This window comes from Drosophila montana, unplaced genomic scaffold (assembly GCF_035044405.1).
Source record: "Drosophila montana isolate Dmon_TW-CO22-7 unplaced genomic scaffold, ASM3504440v1 contig_2954_1, whole genome shotgun sequence".
NCBI classification, from domain to species: Eukaryota; Metazoa; Arthropoda; class Insecta; order Diptera; family Drosophilidae; genus Drosophila; species Drosophila montana.
This window is the reverse complement of record NW_026997829.1, coordinates 269,620-293,092: the sequence shown is the minus strand read 5'-3', so window position 1 is coordinate 293,092 and position 23,473 is coordinate 269,620. Positions and strand designations below refer to the sequence as shown.

The window sequence follows — 23,473 nt, the reverse complement described above, 5'->3', positions numbered from 1 at the left end:
TCTCTCTTTTTGCAGGCATAAACTCAAAACACAATAACAACAACAACAACAACAACAACAACAACAGCAACAACAACAGCAAGAGCAACAGCAACAAAAATGTTTTATAACAAAATTCATAACAAACACAAGCGTTTTTAAACAACAACAAAAATTTACACAGTATGAAAATAATCTGCAAAATATAATAACAAAAGAGTAAGAAAAATTATAAAGCGACAAACAAAACAAACAACTCTGCAATGCAACAACCAGAACAACAACCAGAACAACAACTGCAACATCAACAACAACAACTGCAACAACAACAACTGCAACAACTGCAACAACAAGCGAATGCAATTCAACGCAGCAGCCGGCGTGTGTGTGTGTGAAAAGTCAAACTACAACCAGAACAACAACCAGAACAACAACAACAACAACAACAAAGCGAACAACAACATTTCGTGCCCAACTTGCGACAATTTTCATGTCTAGTTTGGATTTGAATTTGCAGCCATTTAACGCTATTCTTCTTCTTCGTCCTGTTTTTCCTTTTTTTTTTTGGTTGTTTTTTTGAACCATTTTCGCAAGCTGCATTTGTTCCTCATTTGCCACGCCTGCCGCCCCTAACTGACCGCAAAATGCTATAAAACGAAATTTGTTAGGTCGCAAAAGTTGCAAAATTTCTCAATTTTCAATTTTTTGTTCAACAAAAAACCAAACAACGGAAAATCCCAAACAAAAGTCAAAGCAAAAAATGTTGGGCCGTTAAAACCAAAAAAATAAAAAGCAAAAAAAATTGAACTTTTTGAGAACATCTAAAAATATTAAAAAACAAAAAAAAAAAAGAGAAAGAAAACAACAAAAGCAAAAGAAAAAATATGAACAAAAATTTGGTTTTGGTTCCGCAAGCAAACAAATTCACTTTCGAACTAATTTGAAAAAACCAAAAAACAAGCATTAAAAAAAAAAAGAGAGAAAAAATAAAAACAAATGCAAAAAAAGCAGACAACAAGAATATCGACAACAACAACAACAACAACAAAGTATTAAACTGCGGTGTTTGGCGTTTATGGTAAGTAAAAACTATTTATTAAAATTTGAATAACTTTTGCAAAACATATTTGTAAAATGCAAAAAATTGGTAATTTAAGTTCAAGTGATAATTTTTAGGCCTCGGAAAATGTAGAAAATATGCGAAATACTCGAATTTTAAGCAGGTAAACTTTTGTTAGTTCCAATTCGCAACCGCATTGAAAATGCTTCTTCTATAAAACTTTCAAGTGTCAATCACACATTTATGCATTGAACCAGCTACTTCTAGCTGGTTGGTTCGACGCTCGAACACTTTAGCCACGCAGGCTCTTAACAGGATCCTGCCTACTTCTTGCTTAACAAAATATCAGTCAATCGATGAGAACTAACTGTTATATATATTAGAACATAGATATCATCTGTACAGATATATACTGCGTATGCAAAGTTTCTATGGGGCGACTAACTGAATACTATTCGATTTTACATCAATATATATCTAGGCATCTGTAAGCTAACAACAAAGAGTTTTGAACTTGTTGATTAACAAAATACTACTCAGATTAGAATAAACTATAATGCACTATATATATATTGATATATGGATAGATATATATCTTGATGTTGTTAAATATATATGTCTATATATACATATATGTTATATATATATTATATGTCTAGGCATTCTGTAAGATAGAGTCAACATTTCTGGCTTTTATTTTTGTATCAACTGCAAAAATCTTCAGAATTTTTATTTTCTTTCTTTTTATCTCTTTATTTATTTCTTTAATGAATTTAGTTTGTATTATATATAGATTAAATTGTACATAGATGTATAAAAAATGTAGTTAAAAAATGTGCTAATCGAATATGAAAGAAAATTAGTAGATGCATAAAAAGCTTTTCTGGGCTTTGTATTCAATATAGTTAATTATTAGTCGAACATTTGATGGGTATTTATATACATATGTGATATATGTGATGGATGTGATATATGTGGTATGATATGATATGATATGGTAGGATTTGGTGTGATATGGTATGATATGATCTGATATCATTTGCTATGCTTGGATATGATTGATAGGAAATGAATGATGGAATATGATATGATATGATATAATATAATATAATATGATATGATATGATATGATATGATATGATATTATATAATATGCTATGCTAGGATATGATTGATAGGAAATGGTTGATAGAATATGATATGATATGATATAGAAGGATATGATGTGATTGATAGAATATAATTGATAGCTTATGATATGATTGATTGAATATGATATGATTGATAGGTTAAGACATGATTGATTGGATATAATATGACATGATGTGAAATGATATAATATGCTATGCTAAGATATGATTGACAGAATATAATTGATAGAATATGATATGATTGATTGAATATGATATAATATAATATGATATGATATGATATGATATTATATAATATGCTATGCTAGGATATGATTGATAGGAAATGATTGATAGAATATGATATGATATGATATAGAAGGATATGATGTGATTGATAGCTTATGATATGATTGATAGGATATGATATGATTGATAGTTTAAGACATGATTGATTGGATATAATATGACATGATGTAAAATGACATAATATGCTATGCTAGGATATGATTGATAGGATGTGATATGATATGATATGATATGATATGATATGATATGATATGAAAGCTTCCAAAGTCACAAATTGGTATAAAATAAAATAAAAGTTAAGCGTAAGCGTAAGCGAATTTTCTGGAACTATTGCAATAATTTCTGCTTGGTTTTTTCTTTTCACCATTTCACTTCCCATTTGTATCGAGGTATTGATAGCATTTAACAAGAAGCGGATGTGCGCTGAAAATTTGCTGAATGTTATCAAATGTGTAGCTGGAAAAGGTGGAGAAAAAAAAAACCACATTTGTGGGCCACAAACAAAAAAGTGCCGTCAAGTGCAAAAAAAAGACAGAAAGAAAGAAAGACAGAAGCTAAATAGCTAACCAAATGCTTGCTCAGAATTAGGAACTACTTTCGGACCGACCGACTGACTAATTCGCCTTCCGGCGACATTCTGACGAGCCAGCGAAAAGGGCAAGAATAAGCTGAAAAGAATAAAGAATAAAGTAAATGTTAATGATATTATAATAAAATACAATTCCGGCGCCTGCAGCCAGAAACAATTTTAATTGCTCCACTTAAATGAAAGCTAATGAAAGCGAGCAGCTTATAAAAAGGTTTATATACCTCTTATCTCTTAATCCACATCCAAAGTTTGTTTTAAATGTAATTTATAGCATAATTATTTAAGCGCAGGCTCGGGAAACATTAGTTAAATACTTCAATTGATAAAAATAGTTCATTTGTTTCATTTCCAAGCGTTTCGGTGGTAAAAGAATAAATAGCAAAGCTGTCTTTGACTTTGAAAGCACATAAAAACATTTATAATTTTCGGCTTAGAAACAGTGTTCCATTGCCAAGCGTTCCCAGTTATCTGTGTTTTACAAGCTGTGATGTCATTGGCATTAAAATCCCATCATAATTCCCAATATAATTTCCCGCTAAGAAACTGTGTTCCATTGCCAAGCGTTCCCAGCAATCTTTTTTTTTTTTACTCACTGCAAGCATTGAAATCCCATGAAACCTGCGAAATAGTGTTCTATTCCCAAACGTTTCAAGCTATCTGCCTTTGATAACTAGTGTTGGTAAGCGCTACGTTTTCCGATTGTGACTATGCAAAGCAGAGCTGTATTAACTTTAAAATCCCATGAAACGCACATAATTTTTAGCTAAAAAATAGTGTTCCATTGCCAAGCGTTCCCATCTATTTGTATTTGTTAAGCTTAGCTGCCTTAAGCTTTGTTTTCCCATGAAACGCACATAATTTTTAGCTAAAGAATAGTGTTCCATTGCCAAGCATTCCCGGCTGTGTCTGTCAGTCGACTGGCTCTAAGCAGACTGTTCCATTGCCAAGCATTTCCATTTCCTCATCTTCCCGGCCGCGCATAGAGTCCCGGTATAGTTTCGGATCTTTCGCTGATTCGCCATTTCTCGAGTTGTTGCTTTAGCTAATGATTGTGTATTTTGCATTCCCATTCGTTGCGCAAAGTCAGTAAAAAACTTTTCACACCAAATGCCGCGTGCAATTTTGTTGCAAAGTTTATTGAAAAATCGCATTGCAATTATAAATATTTATAAACACCCACGCACGCAGTCACAACTCGCAGTCGCAGTCGCAGTCGCAGTCGCAGTCGGAGTCGAAGTCGCAGTTGGAGTCGGAGTCGGAGTCGGAGTCAGAGTCGAAGTCTCGGTGTCTCTGGGATTGATTGTGGAACTGGAATTGAGACGGTTTTATCTGGTCTGGAGTCGTCTTCAGCTCACCAGCTGGGCTCTCCCTTGGGCCCGAATGTTTTTTTGGTGCGTGTTTTTCGCATGCGCGACGCTCTAGCTTGATTTCTTATTGTTATTAATAGCCTTTTTTTGAGCTGGCAAAAAATAGAAGAAAAAAAAACAAAACTTCATTGAATATTCGCATAAATGCATTGCTGCATTTTGAAAGTTTTCCTGCCTCGTGCATTTGTGCAGCTAATGAGCAACTGCTGTTGAACTGAGAGAGCCGCAACTTTGTCTTCAGCTAAATGCTTTAACCTGCCCGGCAAGGTGATTTAGGTAGACAATGATATGTGCATAGGGCAGGAGTTGGGCATAGGCTTATGCTCCTGACACGCAATTCAAGCTGTGCTTATGAGTGCTTATGAGCCTAATGAGTACACGTATTTAATGCTTAGCTCGAGCTCGAATTTAATCAGTCACATTAATCAACTTGGCTATGAATATACATACATAACTGATTATTGGGCCATTCGAATTGCCAGCGAAATGTTGACGAATGCGGCATGGATACTCATTAATATTACAGCTCATAAGAGGCGGCCAGTAAAACGTTGGCGAATGAGGAATAACAGGAAAGAGGAATAACAATTAATATGCCAATTTCGATTTAGATGTTCTCTGAGACAAGTGAGAACGATAACTAACTTTGCTGCCAGTAAAACGTTTGCGAATGGCGCTAAAGGAGAAATTGTCAAAAGGCTAAGACACATTGTCATGTCGATTTAGATCTTTTCGGAATAAAGGTGTATGAAGGGATAAGGGCGAATAAGGAGAGAAAGGCCATAAATGACGATAACAGACTCAGCTGCAAGTATAACGTTGGCGAATGGCGCAAAAAGAGGAACTGTCAATAAAACTGCTAAGATAAAGGTGTATAAAGGGATGAAGGCGTATAAGTAACGATAACTGATCTTGATGCCAGTAAAACGTTGGCGAATAATGTTCTTTTGGGATTTCTCATAAATCATCCCAGCTAATTAGAGGCAAACCTATTGTAGCTGCTAGCAAAACCTTTGCGAATGACGCAGAAAGAGGAATTGTCAATTAAAAAAGCTCAGCTGACTTTTCCGCTGTTGCAACCTTTACGGACTTGCGAGCAGAGGCAAACGGCTGTGAGCTTTAAAGCTTTCAGACTGAAAAGCTTTTGTACCCAACAGTCAGCCTCTGGCAATGCTGTTTGAGCTTAGTTTTCTTTAATTCTTGATATAAAGATGGTTTATTTGGTGATTTAGAAAGAAATGCGCAGTTTTAGATATGCGGGCGGCATAGATATAAAATGCTTTGATTGCATTTGGCACACGTTAACGGGCGAATAGTTGTTTCAGTTCTGGGCAAATCAATATAATCCAGACGGTGAAATAAAACTACATAGACATATTACGCATACGCCGCATGGCGCACAGGATATAAAATAACACACACACGCACACACACACACACGTGCGTCAGCTGCAGTGGCAAATTAAACAATTTTTAGATTCAGTGTTGGCGATTTCCTTTTCTGTCTGGCATCAAATGCACAAGCACACACATCTATATATATACATATATATATATATGTATATATATATTTATTTATATATACTCTTAGGGCCTGTATCTATATGTCGGACGTATGTAAACGTCTATATTTGCATTTGACAAAATAAGTGCAAGCAAAAAGAAAAAGGGCAGCTCGTGCCAGGTCAGGCATCAAGAGCCTGGCAGGACCTGCAACTGTGGCATGTGGCATGTGGCAGCTACTACGTGGCAATGGTAGCCAACGTAATTTGGCCGCGTTTTTCGTTTTTGTCGCTCTCTCGCTTATTTTGTGAGCTTTCCATTTTACTGTTGTTGTTTTATTTTCTGTCGCTTTTCTCATTGCGAAACTCGCACTTCAATTAATCAGACGCTGCCGTCGACGTCGCTGCCCACATCAGGGGTAGTCCCGCTTCTGGACTTTCTTTATTTATATTTCTATTATTTTTTTTTTGTTTTTCGCCCCCTGTTATGTGTTTTTCGGCCCCCAGCAAAAAAAGGGTTTCAACCATAAAATGTGCATAATTTTGTGAATCTTTTCAATTTTTGTTTTATTTTAGTTTTTGTTTGATATTTTTATTTTTTTCTATTTGTTTTTTTTTTTTCATTTTGCTGTCGTTTTTGTTGTTATGCTGCGCTTTGCATTTTATTCTCTCTTTATTTTGAACTCTTTCCCTTTGTTTTTCACAATTTGCTCTGCTGTGCCTCCCCTTCCCTAAGCCCTAGCCTCGAACGCCCTAAGTTTCAGCTATGCGTAACTGTACGCGTTTTTGTAGCACGCTTTACGGCAAAAAGCTAAATTAATTAAGTAGAATGTTTGCTTTATACAAAACTATACTGTGAAATGCAATTTGCGGGCATTACAGATAAAATACAAATAGAAAATAAATACTTATGTATGGTACACAGGTGTTAAGAGCTAAAATCCAAATATATTATAAAAAAACCCCAAGGAACTCGGGAACTGCAAGAGCCCTAAGGCGCAAATTTGGTATGTGGATGCTTTAATACCATATAATTCCAATTTATGCCAAATATTGGTTATACGAACATAAGCAGATCGGTTATCTAAAAGAAATAGGTCAATAAACCGAAGGAACTCGGGAACTATAACAGCTAGGATGCTTAAATTTGGTATGTGGATGCTTTAATACCATATAATTCCAATTTATGCCAAATGTTGGTTATACGAACATAAACAGATCGGTTATCTAAAAGAAATAGGTCAATTACCGTTAAGGAACTCGGGAACTATAAGAGTTAGGGTGCTTAAATTTGGTAAGAGGATGCTTAAATACAATATAATTCCAATTTATGCCAAATATTGGTTATACGAACATAAGCAGATCGGTTATCTAAAAGAAATAGGTCAATAAACCGAAGGAACTCGGGAACGATAAGAGGTAGGGTGCTTAAATTTGGTATGTGGATGCTTTAATACCATATAATTCCAATTTATGCCAAATATTGGCTATAAGAGCCCAAACAGATGGGTTATCTTAAAGATATGCAATCAATATCACATGATATGCCTGCCACAGCTTCAGTTTCTTATAAGCTTTGGTATATTAGTATTTAAATGCACGAATTAGCTGCAGGCGCAGACTTAAGCAACGGCTTCTGGCAATTTAAGTGCTAGTCCTAGTTTTAGCTACAGCTTTGCAATTAATCTGGTTGTCAGTTTATGTGGCTGCCACAAAACGGAGAGGAAAACAAATGTGCAGCGCACGCTGCGTCTGTCGCGCATTCACAGTTCATAATTCAGGATTTTGTCCAGCGCCCACGCCCTGCGCATGCGTGTGAGCAGATGATCCCGATCCCGATCCCGTTCCCGATCATGATCATGATCATGATCATGATCTCAGCTGAGCAGCTGAGTAGCGGAGGGGGCAGCGGCTGGCCGAGACAAGTGTCAAGTTTATGAGAGCTGCAGTCGCAGTTGCAGTTGCAAATGCAGATGCTGTTGCAGAGCAAGGCGCACGAGCAGCGGCTACCGGTTTTGCGGCACACACACACACACACCAACACACAAACACACACCAACACACGCACACACACACAGACAGATCAATTATGATATAATTATCTGGACTATTGACAGCGGCCCACCGAGCGCCGAATGCCGAGCTGCCACTTGTGAGCGCTGTCAAGAGGGGCACCAGCCATGGGCAAAGGGGCAAGCGTGTACGGTGGGGCAACGGCAGAAGATTGGCAAGCGGGGCAAGCGCGGCAAGCGGGGCAGGCACAGCCGTTGCCAAGTGAAATGCGCATGCGCACAAGTGTTGCTTGTCATTATGTTAATTGCATTTAAGCGCCAAGCCAAGTGGGGCAGCAGCAGCATGTTGGCAGTGCAGAGAGAGGGGCGAGGAGGGGAGGGAGGGGGGGTTTTGTGGCAAGGGGTTGCAGCGTCCAGCGGACGCGTAACTCGAAGACGCAGCTTTTATTATATTAACTTGCTGCTGCATATAATTGATGATGATTAAATCAATGCTACCGCAATGCGCGCCACAAACCATGCCGACTGCTGCGCGCGTGTGTGTGTGTGTGTGAGTGTGAGTGTGTGTGGCACATGTGGGTTTTGGGGCATTGTGTATCATGTGTGCGAGTGTGTGTGTGTGTGTGTGTGTGTGTGTGTGTGGGCACATGCAGGCAGCCACGAAATTGAAGCGTGCTGCAAATACTCGTGGATGCTGCAAATGTGGCTCGTTCTTGATTTCCGCCCCCCTCTCTCTCTCTCTCTCTCTCTCTCGCTCGCTCGCTCGCATTTGCCCTTCCTTCTGTTGCTGCCCCATTCGTAGCTCGCAGCTCGCAATTCGCGGCTTGTCCGTTTCAGGTTTCAGCGTCGGGCATCAGTTGCGTAGCTGCCCTTTATTTGTGCAGCACATCTGCTGCCGGTTTAATCTTTGATTATGCAATGTTGTGGCATGCACCTTGCTCTCGCTTAGCCTCGCACTTGCCACGTACCTAGCTACTGTGCATCGAAATCCGACTCTTGCCGCATTTAGTTAAAAGATTCTTCTTTATTTGTTTTGCTTAATATCTTTAATTATTTTTTATTTGTGCCACATTGCATTTGTTGGTGCTGCAACAAGTGCTTTGAAGGGAATCATTATTTTAAAGACATTCAAAGGGATAATATACACTTATAGGGAATATATCCAATATTAGTCTTTAGTATCATATTTGAAATGTTTTTATTATAAGCAAAATCTTTATTTTTATTTATTATTGAACTACCTGAACGAAAAATATGCATGAAATGTCATCCTTCAATTGAGTTTTATAAAGAATGTAAAAGATCTTAACCCAAGTAACTCAGGCTCTATACGATATAAAATGTACAAACTGGGTATGCAACTGATATAAGGAATTTCAAAGATCTTAACTCAAGTATCTCAGGATCTAAGCTATCTATCTACTTCCAAGTTTGGTATGCAGCTTATATATGGAATTCGAAAGATCCCAAACCAAGGACATATATGATTTTTAGCATAGCATCCCAAGTAACCCAAGTATCTCTGGATCTACACGATCTATTTTATCAAAACTTGGTATGCAACTAAGATAAAGAATTTCAAAGATCTCAATCCAAGTATTCCAGTGTATATGCGATCTATTTTAGCTAAGCTTAGTATGCAGTTTATATAAAGAAATTGAAAGATCTCAGCCCAAGTATCTCAGGATCTATAAGATCTATTCTATCCAAACTTAGTATACACCTAAGATAAAGAATTTCAAAGATCTCAATCCAAGTATTCCAGTGTATATGCGATCTATTTTAGCTAAGCTTAGTATGCAGCTTATATAAAGAAATTGAAAGATCTCAGCCCAAGTATCTCAGGATCTATAAGATCTATTTTATCAAAACTTGATATGCAACTAATATAAAGAGTTTCAAAGATCTCAATCCAAGTATTCCAGTGTATATGCGATCTATTTTATCGAAGCTTAGTATGCAGTTTATATAAAGAAATTGAAAGATCTCAGCCCAAGTATCTCAGGATCTATAAGATCTATTTTATCAAAACTTGGTATGCAACTAATATAAAGAGTTTCAAAGATCTTAACTCAAGTATCTCAGGATCTATGCGATATAATATGTCCGAATTGGGTATGCTGCATTCGTTCTCCGATTGAACCCCTTTTTTTTATTTTGTACAAACTGCATTTACGCATAGGATCCATTGTATGAACGTAGTTTAAGCACTTCAAAAGGTTCGATTGCATTTACAACTCATTAATTTTCGTTTTTATGGCTCAGGTTTTATTTTTTATCTCATTTTTTTTTTGCTGCATTTTGTGCAGGTGGCAATGGAAATTTGTCGAAAATATAAATTGCAATTTCACTTTTAATTTGGACGGTCATTGCTGCACACTTACACACACACACACACACAGACAAACACACAGATACGGACAGGGGTCCTTGTCGCGTCCTGCGTTCCATCATTATCATTGTGTTGTTGTTGTTGTTGTTGTTGCTTTTTGTCTGACTACGCTTTACGCTCTAAATACGCCAAAGATAATCAACGAAAACAAACAGCGGCAACGATGGCGACAGGGTCAGGTGTATAAAATGAATTTTTGCCAGGGAATAAAAAACCAAAAAAAAAATAAAAAATAAATAAAAAAAAAAACACAAAAATGCGAGAGGGGGAAACACGCCAGGGCCAGGCCAAGAGACCACATAAAGACATATACATATACATATACATATATATATATGTACATATATATGTATGTGTATATACTTGGAGGCAAAGCCATGGCTGGCTGCCTTTGCCTGCTTATGGGGTTGCTTCTTAGGGTTTATAGGGGCTTAATAGGGTCTCCCCTGCCTGTTCCCGCCCCACTGCACAGAGCGTACGCTTCGAGGGTTGCGCACACGCGGCCGCCAGTTAAAAACTTGCGCTGATCGCCAGCTCTGCTTGTGTGTGCGTGTTTGTGTGTGTGTGTGTGTGTGTGCTGGTCGCAATTTGGCCAAAATATGAAATAATATCAGCGTACTATCTGACTGAGGCAGACAGGCAGACAAGACACGCCAGACAGACAGACAGATAGACAGACAGGCAGACAGATAGACGGGCAGACAGATAGACGGACAGACTTATAGATACTGGGCCTAGACAGGCCCAGGCCCAGACACGCACAGGCACACGACGGCGCTGGGCGGGCCGACCAACATGTTGCAAGCGTGGCTACAATAGTTGCATAGTTGCCACAATGGGCAATCGCAACTGCAGCAGCAGCCGCAGCAGCAGCAGCAGCAGCAACAGGGGAACGCTTGAGGATGAGTAGGAGTTGCTCGTGGGCAAAGCGTGTGTGTGGTTGGCATGGGCAAGGAAGGGTTGGGGTTGGGGTTGGGAGGGGGGGTTAATGACAAACCATAATACAAAATGACAATGGCAACGACAACAGGCAGAGTGACAAATATGTCAGCTATAACAATGGCAACAACAACAACAACAGCGACAACATGTGGCAGCAACAGTTGCCTGAAGATCGTCAGGTGCACAAAAGTTCAGAAAAAAAAAAGAAAAATGGGCGTCTTTCAAAGAGAAAACTTATTTGTTAAATAACTTAAATTTTTCAAATAATAACTAAATAATTGGATGGACAATTTCAATAAAAAAACTTTAAAGTAACGCACAAAAAATTACTGGAATGTTAACTTAATAAAATAAAATCAAATAATAACCGATTCTAATTAAATATATAAATAATAAAATATTAAAATAGTGCATAAAATAAATAAATAAATATTATTAAATTTAGAAATTTAAATAATAAAATATATAGAAAAATCTTTAACATATCATATTTGGATTCTAAACCTGAAAAATATGTTTAAAAAAATTGATACATTTATTTTTTAAATATATTAATAATAGGCAAAAATACAAATATTTAATAAAAATTCTTGCAATTGGAAATAATTTAATATTTTTCAAAAAACTTAAATAATGATTTTTATATATAAATAGAAATATGCTTGCACAATTTGTTAGTACTACTTTTTATATATACAAAGCGTTACCTTTTTCAATTTAAAGAACTTTAATTGGGTTCTTAAAGGTTTTAAAATTTGTTGCCTAGCTTTATTTATATAATGTTAAAGTATTGGCTTTTAATAAAATTTATTCACAAATAAAACTCCAGTTTTTAGCTATTAGATTTTAGAGACAATTGCAACAAAACTCAAAGAAATTCTCAGCTATTTTAGGCTAGTTTTCTAGCTGATTTTTCGCATCTTTTTTTTATTTTTTTAAGCTGGCCAAAACCGTAAGTCCCACAGATTTGGCTGCACTCATCTGCTCCCACAAGACCCCCCGCCTTCCCCCTGCGAGCATAAAAGGCAGATACACGCACATGCCAAGTGCGTTGGTGTGTGTGCGCGTGTGTGTGTGTGTGCGTGTGTGTGCAACTCGTTGCAACGCTTCGCAGCTTGGCGAAGTGAAACTCAACAAATGAGGGTAAAAGCAAGAAATAAACCAAAAATAAAATAAAATACACAAAAAAGGAGAGAAAGAAAAAAATGTAATGTCGTCCCCCCCGCCCCGCCCCCCGCCCCGTCCTAGAACGTAACGCTAATGCAAATACAACCCTGCGGCATTGGCAAAAGCTTATTGCCAAAAACAGGAGCGGACTCAAGTGGAAAGGAGTGAAGTGGAAGTGTGTGTGTGAAGGAGGCGGAGAGGGGCGCCGTGCAGGGGCAAGGCGACGAATTATATTGCATAAAATAAAATAAAACGAAGATGCCGCCAGCGACGACGACGACGACGCCGACGACGACGACGGAAAAATGCAAAGCAAAATACAAATAAAAAGAACCAACCAAAAATAATATAAAAATAAAAGAAGAAGGAGTTCCGAAAAAAAAAAGAAGAAATAAAACAAAGAAAGCGGCAAATGCAACGCTGATGAGTGGCTTTAAAATTCCACGCGGGAAACGCCGGCGCGCAGCATATTTTAACCACCAGCAGCAGCAGCAGCAGCTGGGGAGAGGGGCAGCAGCGGAATGGTTAGGGGGGGGGGGGGGAGGGGCGCTGCCACCATGAGAATATCAACACCATTCGACCCGTTGAAACTTTTGTTTTGTCCCAATTTTTGTGTGCAAGAGTTCGTTTATTTTTCGCTTCCTTTTTGCACGCTTCTCTTCGTATACAGTTGTTTTTGTTGTTTTGTTTTTTTTGGCAATGCGTCGCTGCAGCTCTTCCCGAACTGCCTGTCTGTTGCCGTGCACCCCTCACCCGTTAACCCCCTCACCCGTTAACCCCCTCACCCTTAACCGCTCGCTCTATCTCTCTTTGTGTTCCCAGGGACCCTCGTCGCAATTTTTGCGGTAACTTGGTTAAGCTGCCTCCTGCCACACGGCATATGTAGAAAACTTTACATATATATGTACATAAATTCGTGTACTCCATGCATTTTTATTAGGTTTCACTCCCCCCCCCCCTGAAAACAACTCCCTCATACTCGCCTGCCAGCCGCCAACTGCCCGCTGCATGCGCTCCCCTAGAGTCGCAGCAAATATGTTTTCCGCTGTTAGCAGGCGAGGGGTTGACGGTGGGGGGGGTGGGGGGGTTTATTTCGGTGCAAATGCAACTTTTGGCATTCTTGAGCTTTGCTCGCCAAGTGGAACCAAAACATGTGCAAAGCCATCAGGAAGAAAAACGTGAAAAAAGTGGACAAAAAAAAAAAAAGACGCTTACCGCGAATTCTGATTGCTCTACGAAATGAGTGTGAGTGTGAGTGTGAGTGTGACCAAATTCGTATTGGAATCATTTAATTTTGGATCTGTTTGATATACACTCCAAAGTATTTGAAGCTTTCGTTTAGATATCAATCGAAATTTTTTATATATTTTGTCATTCAGTTTTACTCTCTTATGCTGCGTTCTTCTTGTCCTCCATGGTCACATTATTTCAATAACATTTTCTATTATCACATTGCTTTCAATTCACTTCTCGTTTTGCTATTTTATGACCGATTTGTAGTCTTTATCATTTTAATGTGTCCTCCATGTCCACATGGTCACATTGTAAGCTTTTTAAGCCCTGAACCCATTCAAAGAACGAAAGGATCTCAGAACCTCTAACAGCTAGAGACTTGAGCGTAGGTCCTCCTAGGTCGAGCTCCTTTCCGATAATCGATAACTTGACTCCTATTCCAATATCCGATATCGAAATCCAGTTTTTGTTGAGAAAATCTTTTGGTTTTAAGAGCTAGGGTCATCAAATTTGACATGCAGCTTCTGGAACTTTGTATAAAAACTCTATATATTTCAAGATTTGGCGTGTAAATTGTATTTAAACATTTCTCAGCTAAAGTCAAAGTTCCCTAATAATATGTCTCATAGCTGACCAAAACGATTCATCAAAGCGAAATTGCGGTCCACCCTAAAAACCCAGCGAAAATAAGAGCAAAACCTGCGATTAAGTCGGACCAAATTGTTGTGTGCAATTTTTGCTAGCCAGAGAAATCAAAGAAAACAAAAAGCACTCTACTAAAACCCAATATAATATCATATCCAAAGCTATATATATATATATATATATATAATATATATTTATATATGTATATAAAAAGAACAGAGTCTGTCTGGCGCTGAGAACCCTTTTATAATATATATTTTGTTCCTTTTTGGTGCAACGTACACCTCCGAGCTTCCAGTTTGGGTTGGGTTCAGTTTCAGTTTGTCGACGGTTCACTCTATATAGCCTCAACAGCGCGCTATAGCTGTGCGTCTGTGTGTGTGTGTGTGTGTGCGTGTGCGTGTGTGTGTGTGACGTGGCCTGTTTGTAACACATTCCGTATACCGGAATATTGCTGGGAAAAGAAAAGGTAAAACAAAAAAAACCATAAGGAAAAGGGGTTAAACACGAGCCAGCGGCCGCGACAGGATAACCGACAATGAGGCAGGCAACACTCCGCCCCCCCCCCCCCCCCCCCCGCTCGTAACCCCACCCCTCTAGCAAAGGCTAGCCCGTCCTAGCAGGGACTCCCTGCCTGTATCGCATGTATTTTTCGGTAATTTTTGGCAATTCTTCTTCTTATTTTGTTGCTGTTTATGTGTATTTTTTTTGTCGTTTTTTTTTTTGGCATTTTTTTTGGGGTTGGCGACGCTCAATGCAATTGCATCCGCGTCTGTGAGTGTGTGTGTGAGTGTGTGTGTGCGTACGTTGTGAAGTGGAACGCGTGTTGACGACCAACAACAGCAACAACAGCAACAACAACAACAACAACGTGGCAAGTACGCGAGTCGACCCCAAATGCCACTTGTGCCGCGGCTCAGACTCGGGGCTCGCGGCTCAGTCTCGGGGCTCATCAGCAGCGGCGGCCCCGGTGGCAGTCTCTCTCTTTTTGCATTTTGTTTTTTCTTTTTGGCTTTTTCTTGCATTTTTTCGTTGCTGTTGTTGCTTTTGGGACATTTATTTGCTGCCGCTGCCGCTGCTGCACGCACTTCCGGCCGCATTTTGAGTTAAGTTTATAGGCCCTGAGCCCTGAGCCCCGAGCCGGCTGCGGCTGCGGCTGCGGCTGCGGCTGCTGTTGCTCACAGTTAACTCTGCCGGCAGCGGACAGAAGGTGATGGCCGGGCCTTCAAACCAGCAGGACCCCCACACACATGTCCTGTGGCCAGTTTTTTTTCTTTCGTTTTTTCGGCGCTTTTTTCGGGCGCAGTTGCTGCACTTGTCGCGGCTCGTTGCGCTGTTGCATCTGCTGTTGTTGCTGTTGCTGTTGCTGTTGTTGTCACAATTAGAAATGAAAGCTCATCTCCTTGTCCGCCGTTTTCCCGCCCTGTCAAAGGCTACGCAGCTTATCAGGCCAGCGGCTGCCGCTGCTGCTGCTGCTGCTGCTGCTTGTGACAGTCAAGACAAATTGACTTTGACAGGCGGCAGTGCGCCAAAACAACTAAAACAACAACAAAGCAACCTCATCATCATCAACAACAACAACAATAACAGCAACAACAACAACAGCAACAACAGACAGCCTGATGAGCAGCTGAATGCAGCTTGTGCGTGCGCCGCGGCTTTTCATCCTGACAAAAGAGTCAAAGTCAAACAAATGTCTGTGCAAGTGCAGCCAGCGAGAGCCTGGGGGAGCGAGAGACAGAGACAGAGAGAGAAAGAGAGAGAGAGAGAGGGGAATGCGGTGTGCCGGCAGCTTTTGTGCCTCTATTCACATCAGAACTTTGTGCGAGCAGCGATCATATGTGTTCATCTTTTTTACAATATTCAAAAGAACTAGTTCATGGTTCACAATTGGATCGGTTCGAAATGTGTGAGCAGCCAGAAATATATATTTATATATAATATATTATTATTATATTTTTTAACAATATGCAAGGCAACTAGTTCATGGTTCATAATCGGTTCGTTTCGAAATATAGACAAATATATTTCTTATTTGTAATCACAATTCGACTATGAACTATGAGCTAGTTCCCGTAGATACTAAGATAGGAAAGTGTGTCGCCTATACTGGAGAAAAATTTAGAAAAACTTCATTTTAAGTTAAACCAAAAATCACTCACTAAATAATGCAACCCGCTCTTCGCCCATATCACGATCAGGAGAATAAGAAAGCGATAGCTTGAACATTGTTGCTCACAATCATTATGCTGAGAGCTAAGAAAAAGTTTCGCCAGCCAGATACATTCGCGATACAAATTATCTTCTTATGAAAAGTCCAAAAAGACACTCAACTATCTCATTCTTAAAGCCAAGTTTACGCAAAGGGAATTTTTTTACTTAAGCTGTCTCTTTTCCAAATTTGAAGTTAGAAACGCATTAAAGCTTCTCAGCTTGAGCTTTAAATAGTAAAGCTCGCGGTTCGTCAAGCTTTACCACGTGATAAAATGATAAAATACTGTAAATGAATGGATAAATATATTTAAATATGTTAAATTTAGTTGTATATTGTGCAGGATAACATATTATACTTGATCTGTGTGAGAGCTTTGAGCCACTCGAGAGCTTTTCAACTTCATCGCAGCAGGTGCCGCAGAGCTGCTGTAACACTTGATTAGCTGCGACTCGTGACTCGTCGCACACACACACACACACACACACACACTATCTTGTTGCAAGGACGCACAGCATAGCCCCTTGGCATGGTTGTCATTCCGGGACTCAGGACAGCATCAACTCTGCGTTGATGGCAATGCACGGAATGCAACGCACTTCGACGACCTTTCATTATCTCTCTCTCTCTCTCTTTCTCTCTCTGCCCTCAGCCCTAGCCTTCCTGTGCGCTCCCTTGGGTGCTTTTCTGCAAAGTTTATTGTTGTTTGTTGCCTTTTGTCAACAAGCTTTGTTGCTGTTGTTGTTGTTGTTGTTGTTGCTGCTGCTGTCAGCGTCGACAAAAACTCTTCAATTTCTTCTCGTTTTTGTTTTTTTTTTTTTGCTTTTTTCAAATTGCGTGAGCTAGTTGCTGACTGCGACGCCAGGATCAAAGGCGCTTTGCGTGCATCTAAGTTTCCTCTTTTTTTTTTGTTTTTTTTTTTTGTTTTTTTTTTTGTTGCAAGTACTGCCGCCCGCCGCCTGGTTCGGGCGAGAAGTGCGTTTTCGAGTGCACTTCAGCAAAGAGAAACGCAATGCAACAAAAGCAACAAAAAATTATAAAAGAAGGAAAAGTACGCCCGCCCCCCTTTGCTGGCTAAGCCCTTGCGATCCGCACGCCCCCCGAGCCTCTGTCTCCCTTTGTAGTTGCACCGACGCGTCATCCTAGCTGGGTATTGCCTACTTGTTGGCGCACTAAAATGCGTTTATGCATAATTTTGTAGGGTCTCCTTTTTGGGCCGAGACTTGGCTCGAATGGGCGCGCCTCGACTAGGCTTCTAATTGCAGTGCCTGCGACAAAGTTTGCGACATAAATTATTATTAATTATTTGAGGCCACCCTCTGCGGCAAGTGTGCGTGTGCATGTTCATGTGTGTGTGTGTGTGTGTGTGTGTGTGTGTGTGTGTGCATGGATGCGTGTGTGCCACATATCGATTGCATTTTCAAAAATGAAAAAAAACCATAAAAAACGCCCAAGTGGCAGCTGACGATGCCGCCAAATGCGTGCTCAAGTGTTTGTGCGAAAGAAGGAGGCGGCATCAAACGCATACACACGCCAACACACACACACACCAACACACACCAACACACACACTTTCAATTCAGAAGTGACAGTGCCCCAAGTGGCGCCCTGTGAGGAGCCTACGCAATACGCCATCAAACGTTTGCCTCTGTCTTGGGGTTCAATGCGGGTCACCAACCGAAGAAGCAGCTTGGAGAAATCTCTCTCATTGATATGCTTCATTTTGCCGTTTTAAGTAGTTAAACATTCACTTTGAAATTCTTTCATTATAATTATAATTATAATTATGCAATACATATTTTCAAGTCCGAATCTATCAAGTTCTATGTATACATATCTATAAAATATTGTTATTCAAAGCTTTAGCTGCATTACGTGGAATATGGCTTTGCCTTCCAGTGTTGGAAAACACTGCCATAGTGAACACTTTAGATCAACACAACTGTAAGCTTCTTTACTTAAATAGGAACTACAATTTTGTTTTTTTAGAGTTCTAGCTGCTTTGCATAGACTTAACCTTGACGTCCAGTGCTGGACAACAACATTGTGGTGCTCTTAGTACTGACCACACTATCAACCAAATAAATTTGTTAACCATAAGTGTTATCTATAGTTTAAGTAGAGTCCCATCAGTCTTATACTAGAGTTTAAGTGTTGGAAAACTAATGTTGTAGTCAACTAAACACGTTCTTAACACTATCTAGTGAATTTAATGCCAATTGCAGTAGTGTTAAAATGTGCTTGGCTATGTTCCTCTCAGACAAACAATTTCAGCTGCTAAATACTTGCATTTCAGTGTTAGAAAATGAATGTTGTAGCTTAACACAGTGTTAAAAATATCTCTCGTTACACTAAAATGAATTGCAGCAATTAAAACATGTGTTTGGCTATGTTCTCTTTATACACACAGTTTCAACTGCTGAAAACTTGCCTTTTAGTGTTGGAAAATGATATGAATACTTTGTGCTTGAAAGTCAACTGCCTTAAAGCAAGGAAACTAGCCTTTCAGTGTTGGACAACAATGTTTATGTTAGCTTAAAGTTTTGTGACAACTTTGTGCTGGAAAGTCAACTGCCCTAAAGCAAGGAAAGTAGCTGGGGCAGAGGCCAGACACTGCTATTATGCCCCCTCCCCCCCTCTAATTCGCCCCCATCATCTACGCCCATGTCAGCTGAGTTTTAATGCTCAATTGTGTGTAGAGAAGCGTCCAACTGACTGACACACTTGGTCACTGAGCAACGAGCTGCATGACAGACAGACGGCCTGACGGCCAGACAATTCTGGCCGGTTCCTTCGCTCGCTTAGTCGAGGTTACGCTACCCTTCCTCCCCCCCCTCCCGATGCTGCTGCCGCTTTTTAGCGCGTCTGCAATATTTGCATAAATTATTGTACAACAAACAAAATTTTTTATGCTGCCCGCCACCCGTTCCCTTTGTGGACGGACTGCATTTATTTTCCAGAAAATGACGTTGTGAAAAATGCAACAATAATTTTTCGTTGTTGTTGTTTTTGGACTTATGGCAGCGTATCAGTGACGGAATTCCTGGAAAAACACATAGGCAAAAAAACAAAAACACAAAACAAAAAAAAAGTTGTTAAAATAATGCGAAAAAAACAACAACTGCAACTAGAAGAAGCAGTACAACAAAAACAATCATCGGGCAACATTGTTGCCGCTCTCAAAAGTCAACGTCAGCGTCGAAAGAATATGAAACTGACAACCCAACCGAAGACCCGAGTCCAGAACACAACGGACAGACCCCTCTCTCCCCCGCACCGCAAAGCGCAGAGACCCCAGCGAAAATGCAAAGTGTCAGCAATTCCGGGCGGGCGGTCTGACAGCCCGCAACAATCATGCAATAATTATAAACAAATACGTTAAATAAAATGTATACACATGTATGTGCAATGTGCAAGCCGAACTCCAGCTAAGCGGGCGAGTAGAAGATTTGCGTGCTTTCGAGTTAATTGCATTGTGCAACACTGCTAGGCTAGTGTTGTGCAACATTTCTTCAAGAACTGGCTGTTAAGTATATAAAAAAATGAATATGCTTTGCTGAAAGTTAATGAAAGAAATTTTTGATAGGGTCTACAATAAACATACAGAAATTGTACAACACTGTGCGTGAGCACAAGAGTTAGATGCAGCACGGTTTCTAATAATACTCAGCATTGTTCAACATTAAACCAGAAAGAACTTTAAGTTCAAAACATTTGATGAATTATGCGACACTGTTTTTACCAATACTCAGCATTGTGCAGCACTATAATGAATGAAATTTCAATTAATAACAGTTTGATGAATTATGCAACACTGCTTTTAACAATACTCAGCATCGTGCAGCACTGTATAAGAATGAGACCTCAGTTTAAATGAGTTTGATGAATTATGCAACACTGCTACCAACAATATTATATTAATCTTAAATAAAAAACTGTCGAATTTGTTATTCCTCAACTGAAAGGAATAATTAAAAGTGCTCAATAAATGTCTCAATATTTAATAGAAATGAAACCAAATACTTAATTTATTTCTAGAGATCTACACATATATATTGTATACTTATATATACATAGATATGTACATATATACATATATGCTGGCAAATTTGTGGCATACTTAAAGGATGCCTTAGATGGCTATAAAAAGAGAATATAATGAACATTTTTGGTATATTTATGTATTCAAATTAGTTTTCTATGGCTGCTCAGAGACTTAAGTCAAGTACTTGTGATATATTTGTGGGGCTTATGTCAATAAATAAACTGGCGCGAGATGCCATTCTGATGTGTGTGTGTGTATTTGTGTGTGTGTGTGTGTGTTTTTTTTCAGCTATCTCATATGCAAACTGCAATTCCGTGACATGTGCCCTGTTACTCGAGCTCCATAAACTGCTCAGTTTTTTTGTTTTGTGTTTTTTTTTTTAAGGCAGACTTCTAAAATTTCATAAATTCAACGAATTTGTCGCGCAGCCGTCAACGCTCGACTGAGAAATTCCGCAGTTTCTAATAAACGCCAAGACAGGCAGTTTCTCAATGTTGTTGTTGCTGTTAACTTCTGCGAAAATGGAAAAAAAAAAAAACATAAAACAAAAAAAAAAAAACAGGCGCAGCAGGAACAACAACAACAAAAAGTACAGCCAGAAATGAGGGGCACAAAGCGCGCACAGTTGCTGCTAAAAGTTGTGCAACCTAAAATTGAATGCAGATGATGTTGTTGATGATAATTGCATAAATTTATTGTCAACGGCATCGGACGGTCACGCATGGCAACAACAAGCAGCAGAGGCAGCGGCAGCGGCAGTGGCAGCGGCAGTGGCAGAGGAAGGGCAACTGAAGGGTGCTGACTGAATGTCCTTGCCTTCGTCCTGCTGGCTGCTAATCATAAAAAGGCGAGCGGCAGAGGGGGCGCGAGGGCGCAGCGCAATCGATAAGCATAATAGGGGCAGGGCAGATAAAAACTAAAATAAATAAACAATGTTGCACGACTGCGCAATACTCTGTGGGCAGTGTTGTAAAACAGATTAAGAGAGAGTGCTGCCGGTAAAAGGTCTAGGACTTTCCAACTACGCCCTATTAGGCGTGGCCACACACTTCCGTCAAGTATCGCGCGTCTCTAGCTTAAACATTAAAGCCGAATATACTCTGTTGCAGCTGACGTCCAGAGCATTATAAACGAAATAAATGAGAAAACGAAATATGCACAAAAGAAAACGAAATTAAAACGCAAGACGACGTCGCATTGTCAAGAATAAAACAAAATTTAATGTGCAACAGACACACAGACACACAGACACGCAGCGTATGCAGCAACGGCAACGGGAACGGCAACGTTGCTGCCCCATTTCATGTGGCATTCCACACGCGCTGCGCAACATTCACCTGCGACTTGCGACTAACTGTCGTGAGGGGCTTTTCGCTCTTTATGCGAGGTGTCCTGTGTCTGCTAACATTAAAAAATATGTCGATAGCATTGTGTGTGCGCAATGGCTGCAACTTCAACTGTTGATGCAACACACACACACACACTCCAACACACACATCAAACAGCTGTGCAGACATTTTAAGCAGCTAGTCATCAGGCTGTCGTCGTCAGCGGGTTTGGGCTTTCTGTCTGGACTCGGAGTCGCTTTCATGAGGCAACTGCGCGGGGCGTGTGGCTGGGGAGCGGCAGGGGGGAGGGGGGGTTTTACATGAGGGGTTTGGGGATGTTGCTTATTGTAAGGTGCCACAACAGACAGCGTCTAGTCATAGACATATTCTGCGCCGTGTTTGGTATTTACCAAACAACCTTTGTCTGCCACAACTGTGTCTCCCCCTCCAACCCCCTGCACCCTGTCCCGTCTTCACACTTTGCCGACTGTCTGGCATTGGTTTAGCTTAACTGTCGCCCTGTCTGTGCCCCTCTGTCCAACTGTCTGTCTAACTGTCTGACTAACTGGCTCTTAGTCTGACTGCCCCGTGCTGCATTATTCGCCAGCTTTTCATTTCATTTGCCAGCAACTGCTGCCAGCAAATGCTACGGCATTCTTTTCATCAGTTCCTTGGTTTAATATACTATTCCAACAAAGCCTACATTTGCTTTACATACAATTGTAAATAAAGGGAAACTCATTCCCAAATTAACATAGTTTAACATTATTTGGGATCACATTCGTAGCATAGTGTTAACTTAGCACAGCACGAGTTAACATATGTTAACTGGGAGTCAGTCTGTTAACACTTCCTTAATCTTCTCCGATAAAGCAAGCATTTGCTTTACATTAAATAATGTAAATAAACAAAAGAATATTCCCAAATTAACATTACGTTGAGTAAACATTCCTTACATTATGTTAACAAAGGACAACGTGAGTTAACATATGTTAAAACAGGATCAGTCTGTTATCAATTCCTTTGTTTAATATCCTACAACATCAGCTTCACATTCAATTGTATAACACCAGTAACATATTCCCAAATTAACATAAATTAATTTTACATTGAGTCAACATTTGCAACATAGTGTTAACATAGCACTATACGAGTGAACATAAGTTAACAGGCAGTCAACATAAGTTCACATTGAGTTGACATTAGCATTCGATAAAATAAAAAAACAAACCTAGACTTTCGAAAATGTGTGCTGTTTTTCAGACTGATGATAGATAATATGATTTTTGCCCGAAGACGTGTGTTTACTTTGTTTTTCTAAAACATGTTTAAGTCATATTCGTGACTGAGTTTGTTTTAATTGCTGTTTATCTTTTAGCTGATATCATTTAAGCTCTGTCTTATATCTGATTTTAAGCAAAATGTGTTGCGACTTACGTTTAAAAAGCTGGCGTTAATCAGTCTATTTTAAGAGCTGTATGAAACTTAATGTCAAACCTCATTGTAATCCACATTGTAAAGCTATCTGGCTACGATAGCTGCGAGCTTTTGAGCTTTCAAC

At 39.5% G+C, this 23,473-nt stretch overlaps 1 protein-coding gene across 3 annotated transcripts in view; it reads left to right on the top strand.

The window, feature by feature from the left end:
* Nucleotides 1-972: 972 nt before the first annotated feature.
* mamo (maternal gene required for meiosis) overlaps nt 973-23,473 on the top strand; it is a 172,928-nt gene continuing 150,427 nt past the window's right edge. For 2 of the 3 annotated variants that reach the window (XM_064684704.1, XM_064684703.1), the window contains exon 1: nt 974-1,057. The gene's annotated coding sequence lies outside the window, so the exon portion shown is untranslated. Of the gene's footprint in view, nt 1,058-23,473 lie in introns of all 3 variants that reach the window. The other variant, XM_064684699.1, reaches the window with a different exon arrangement.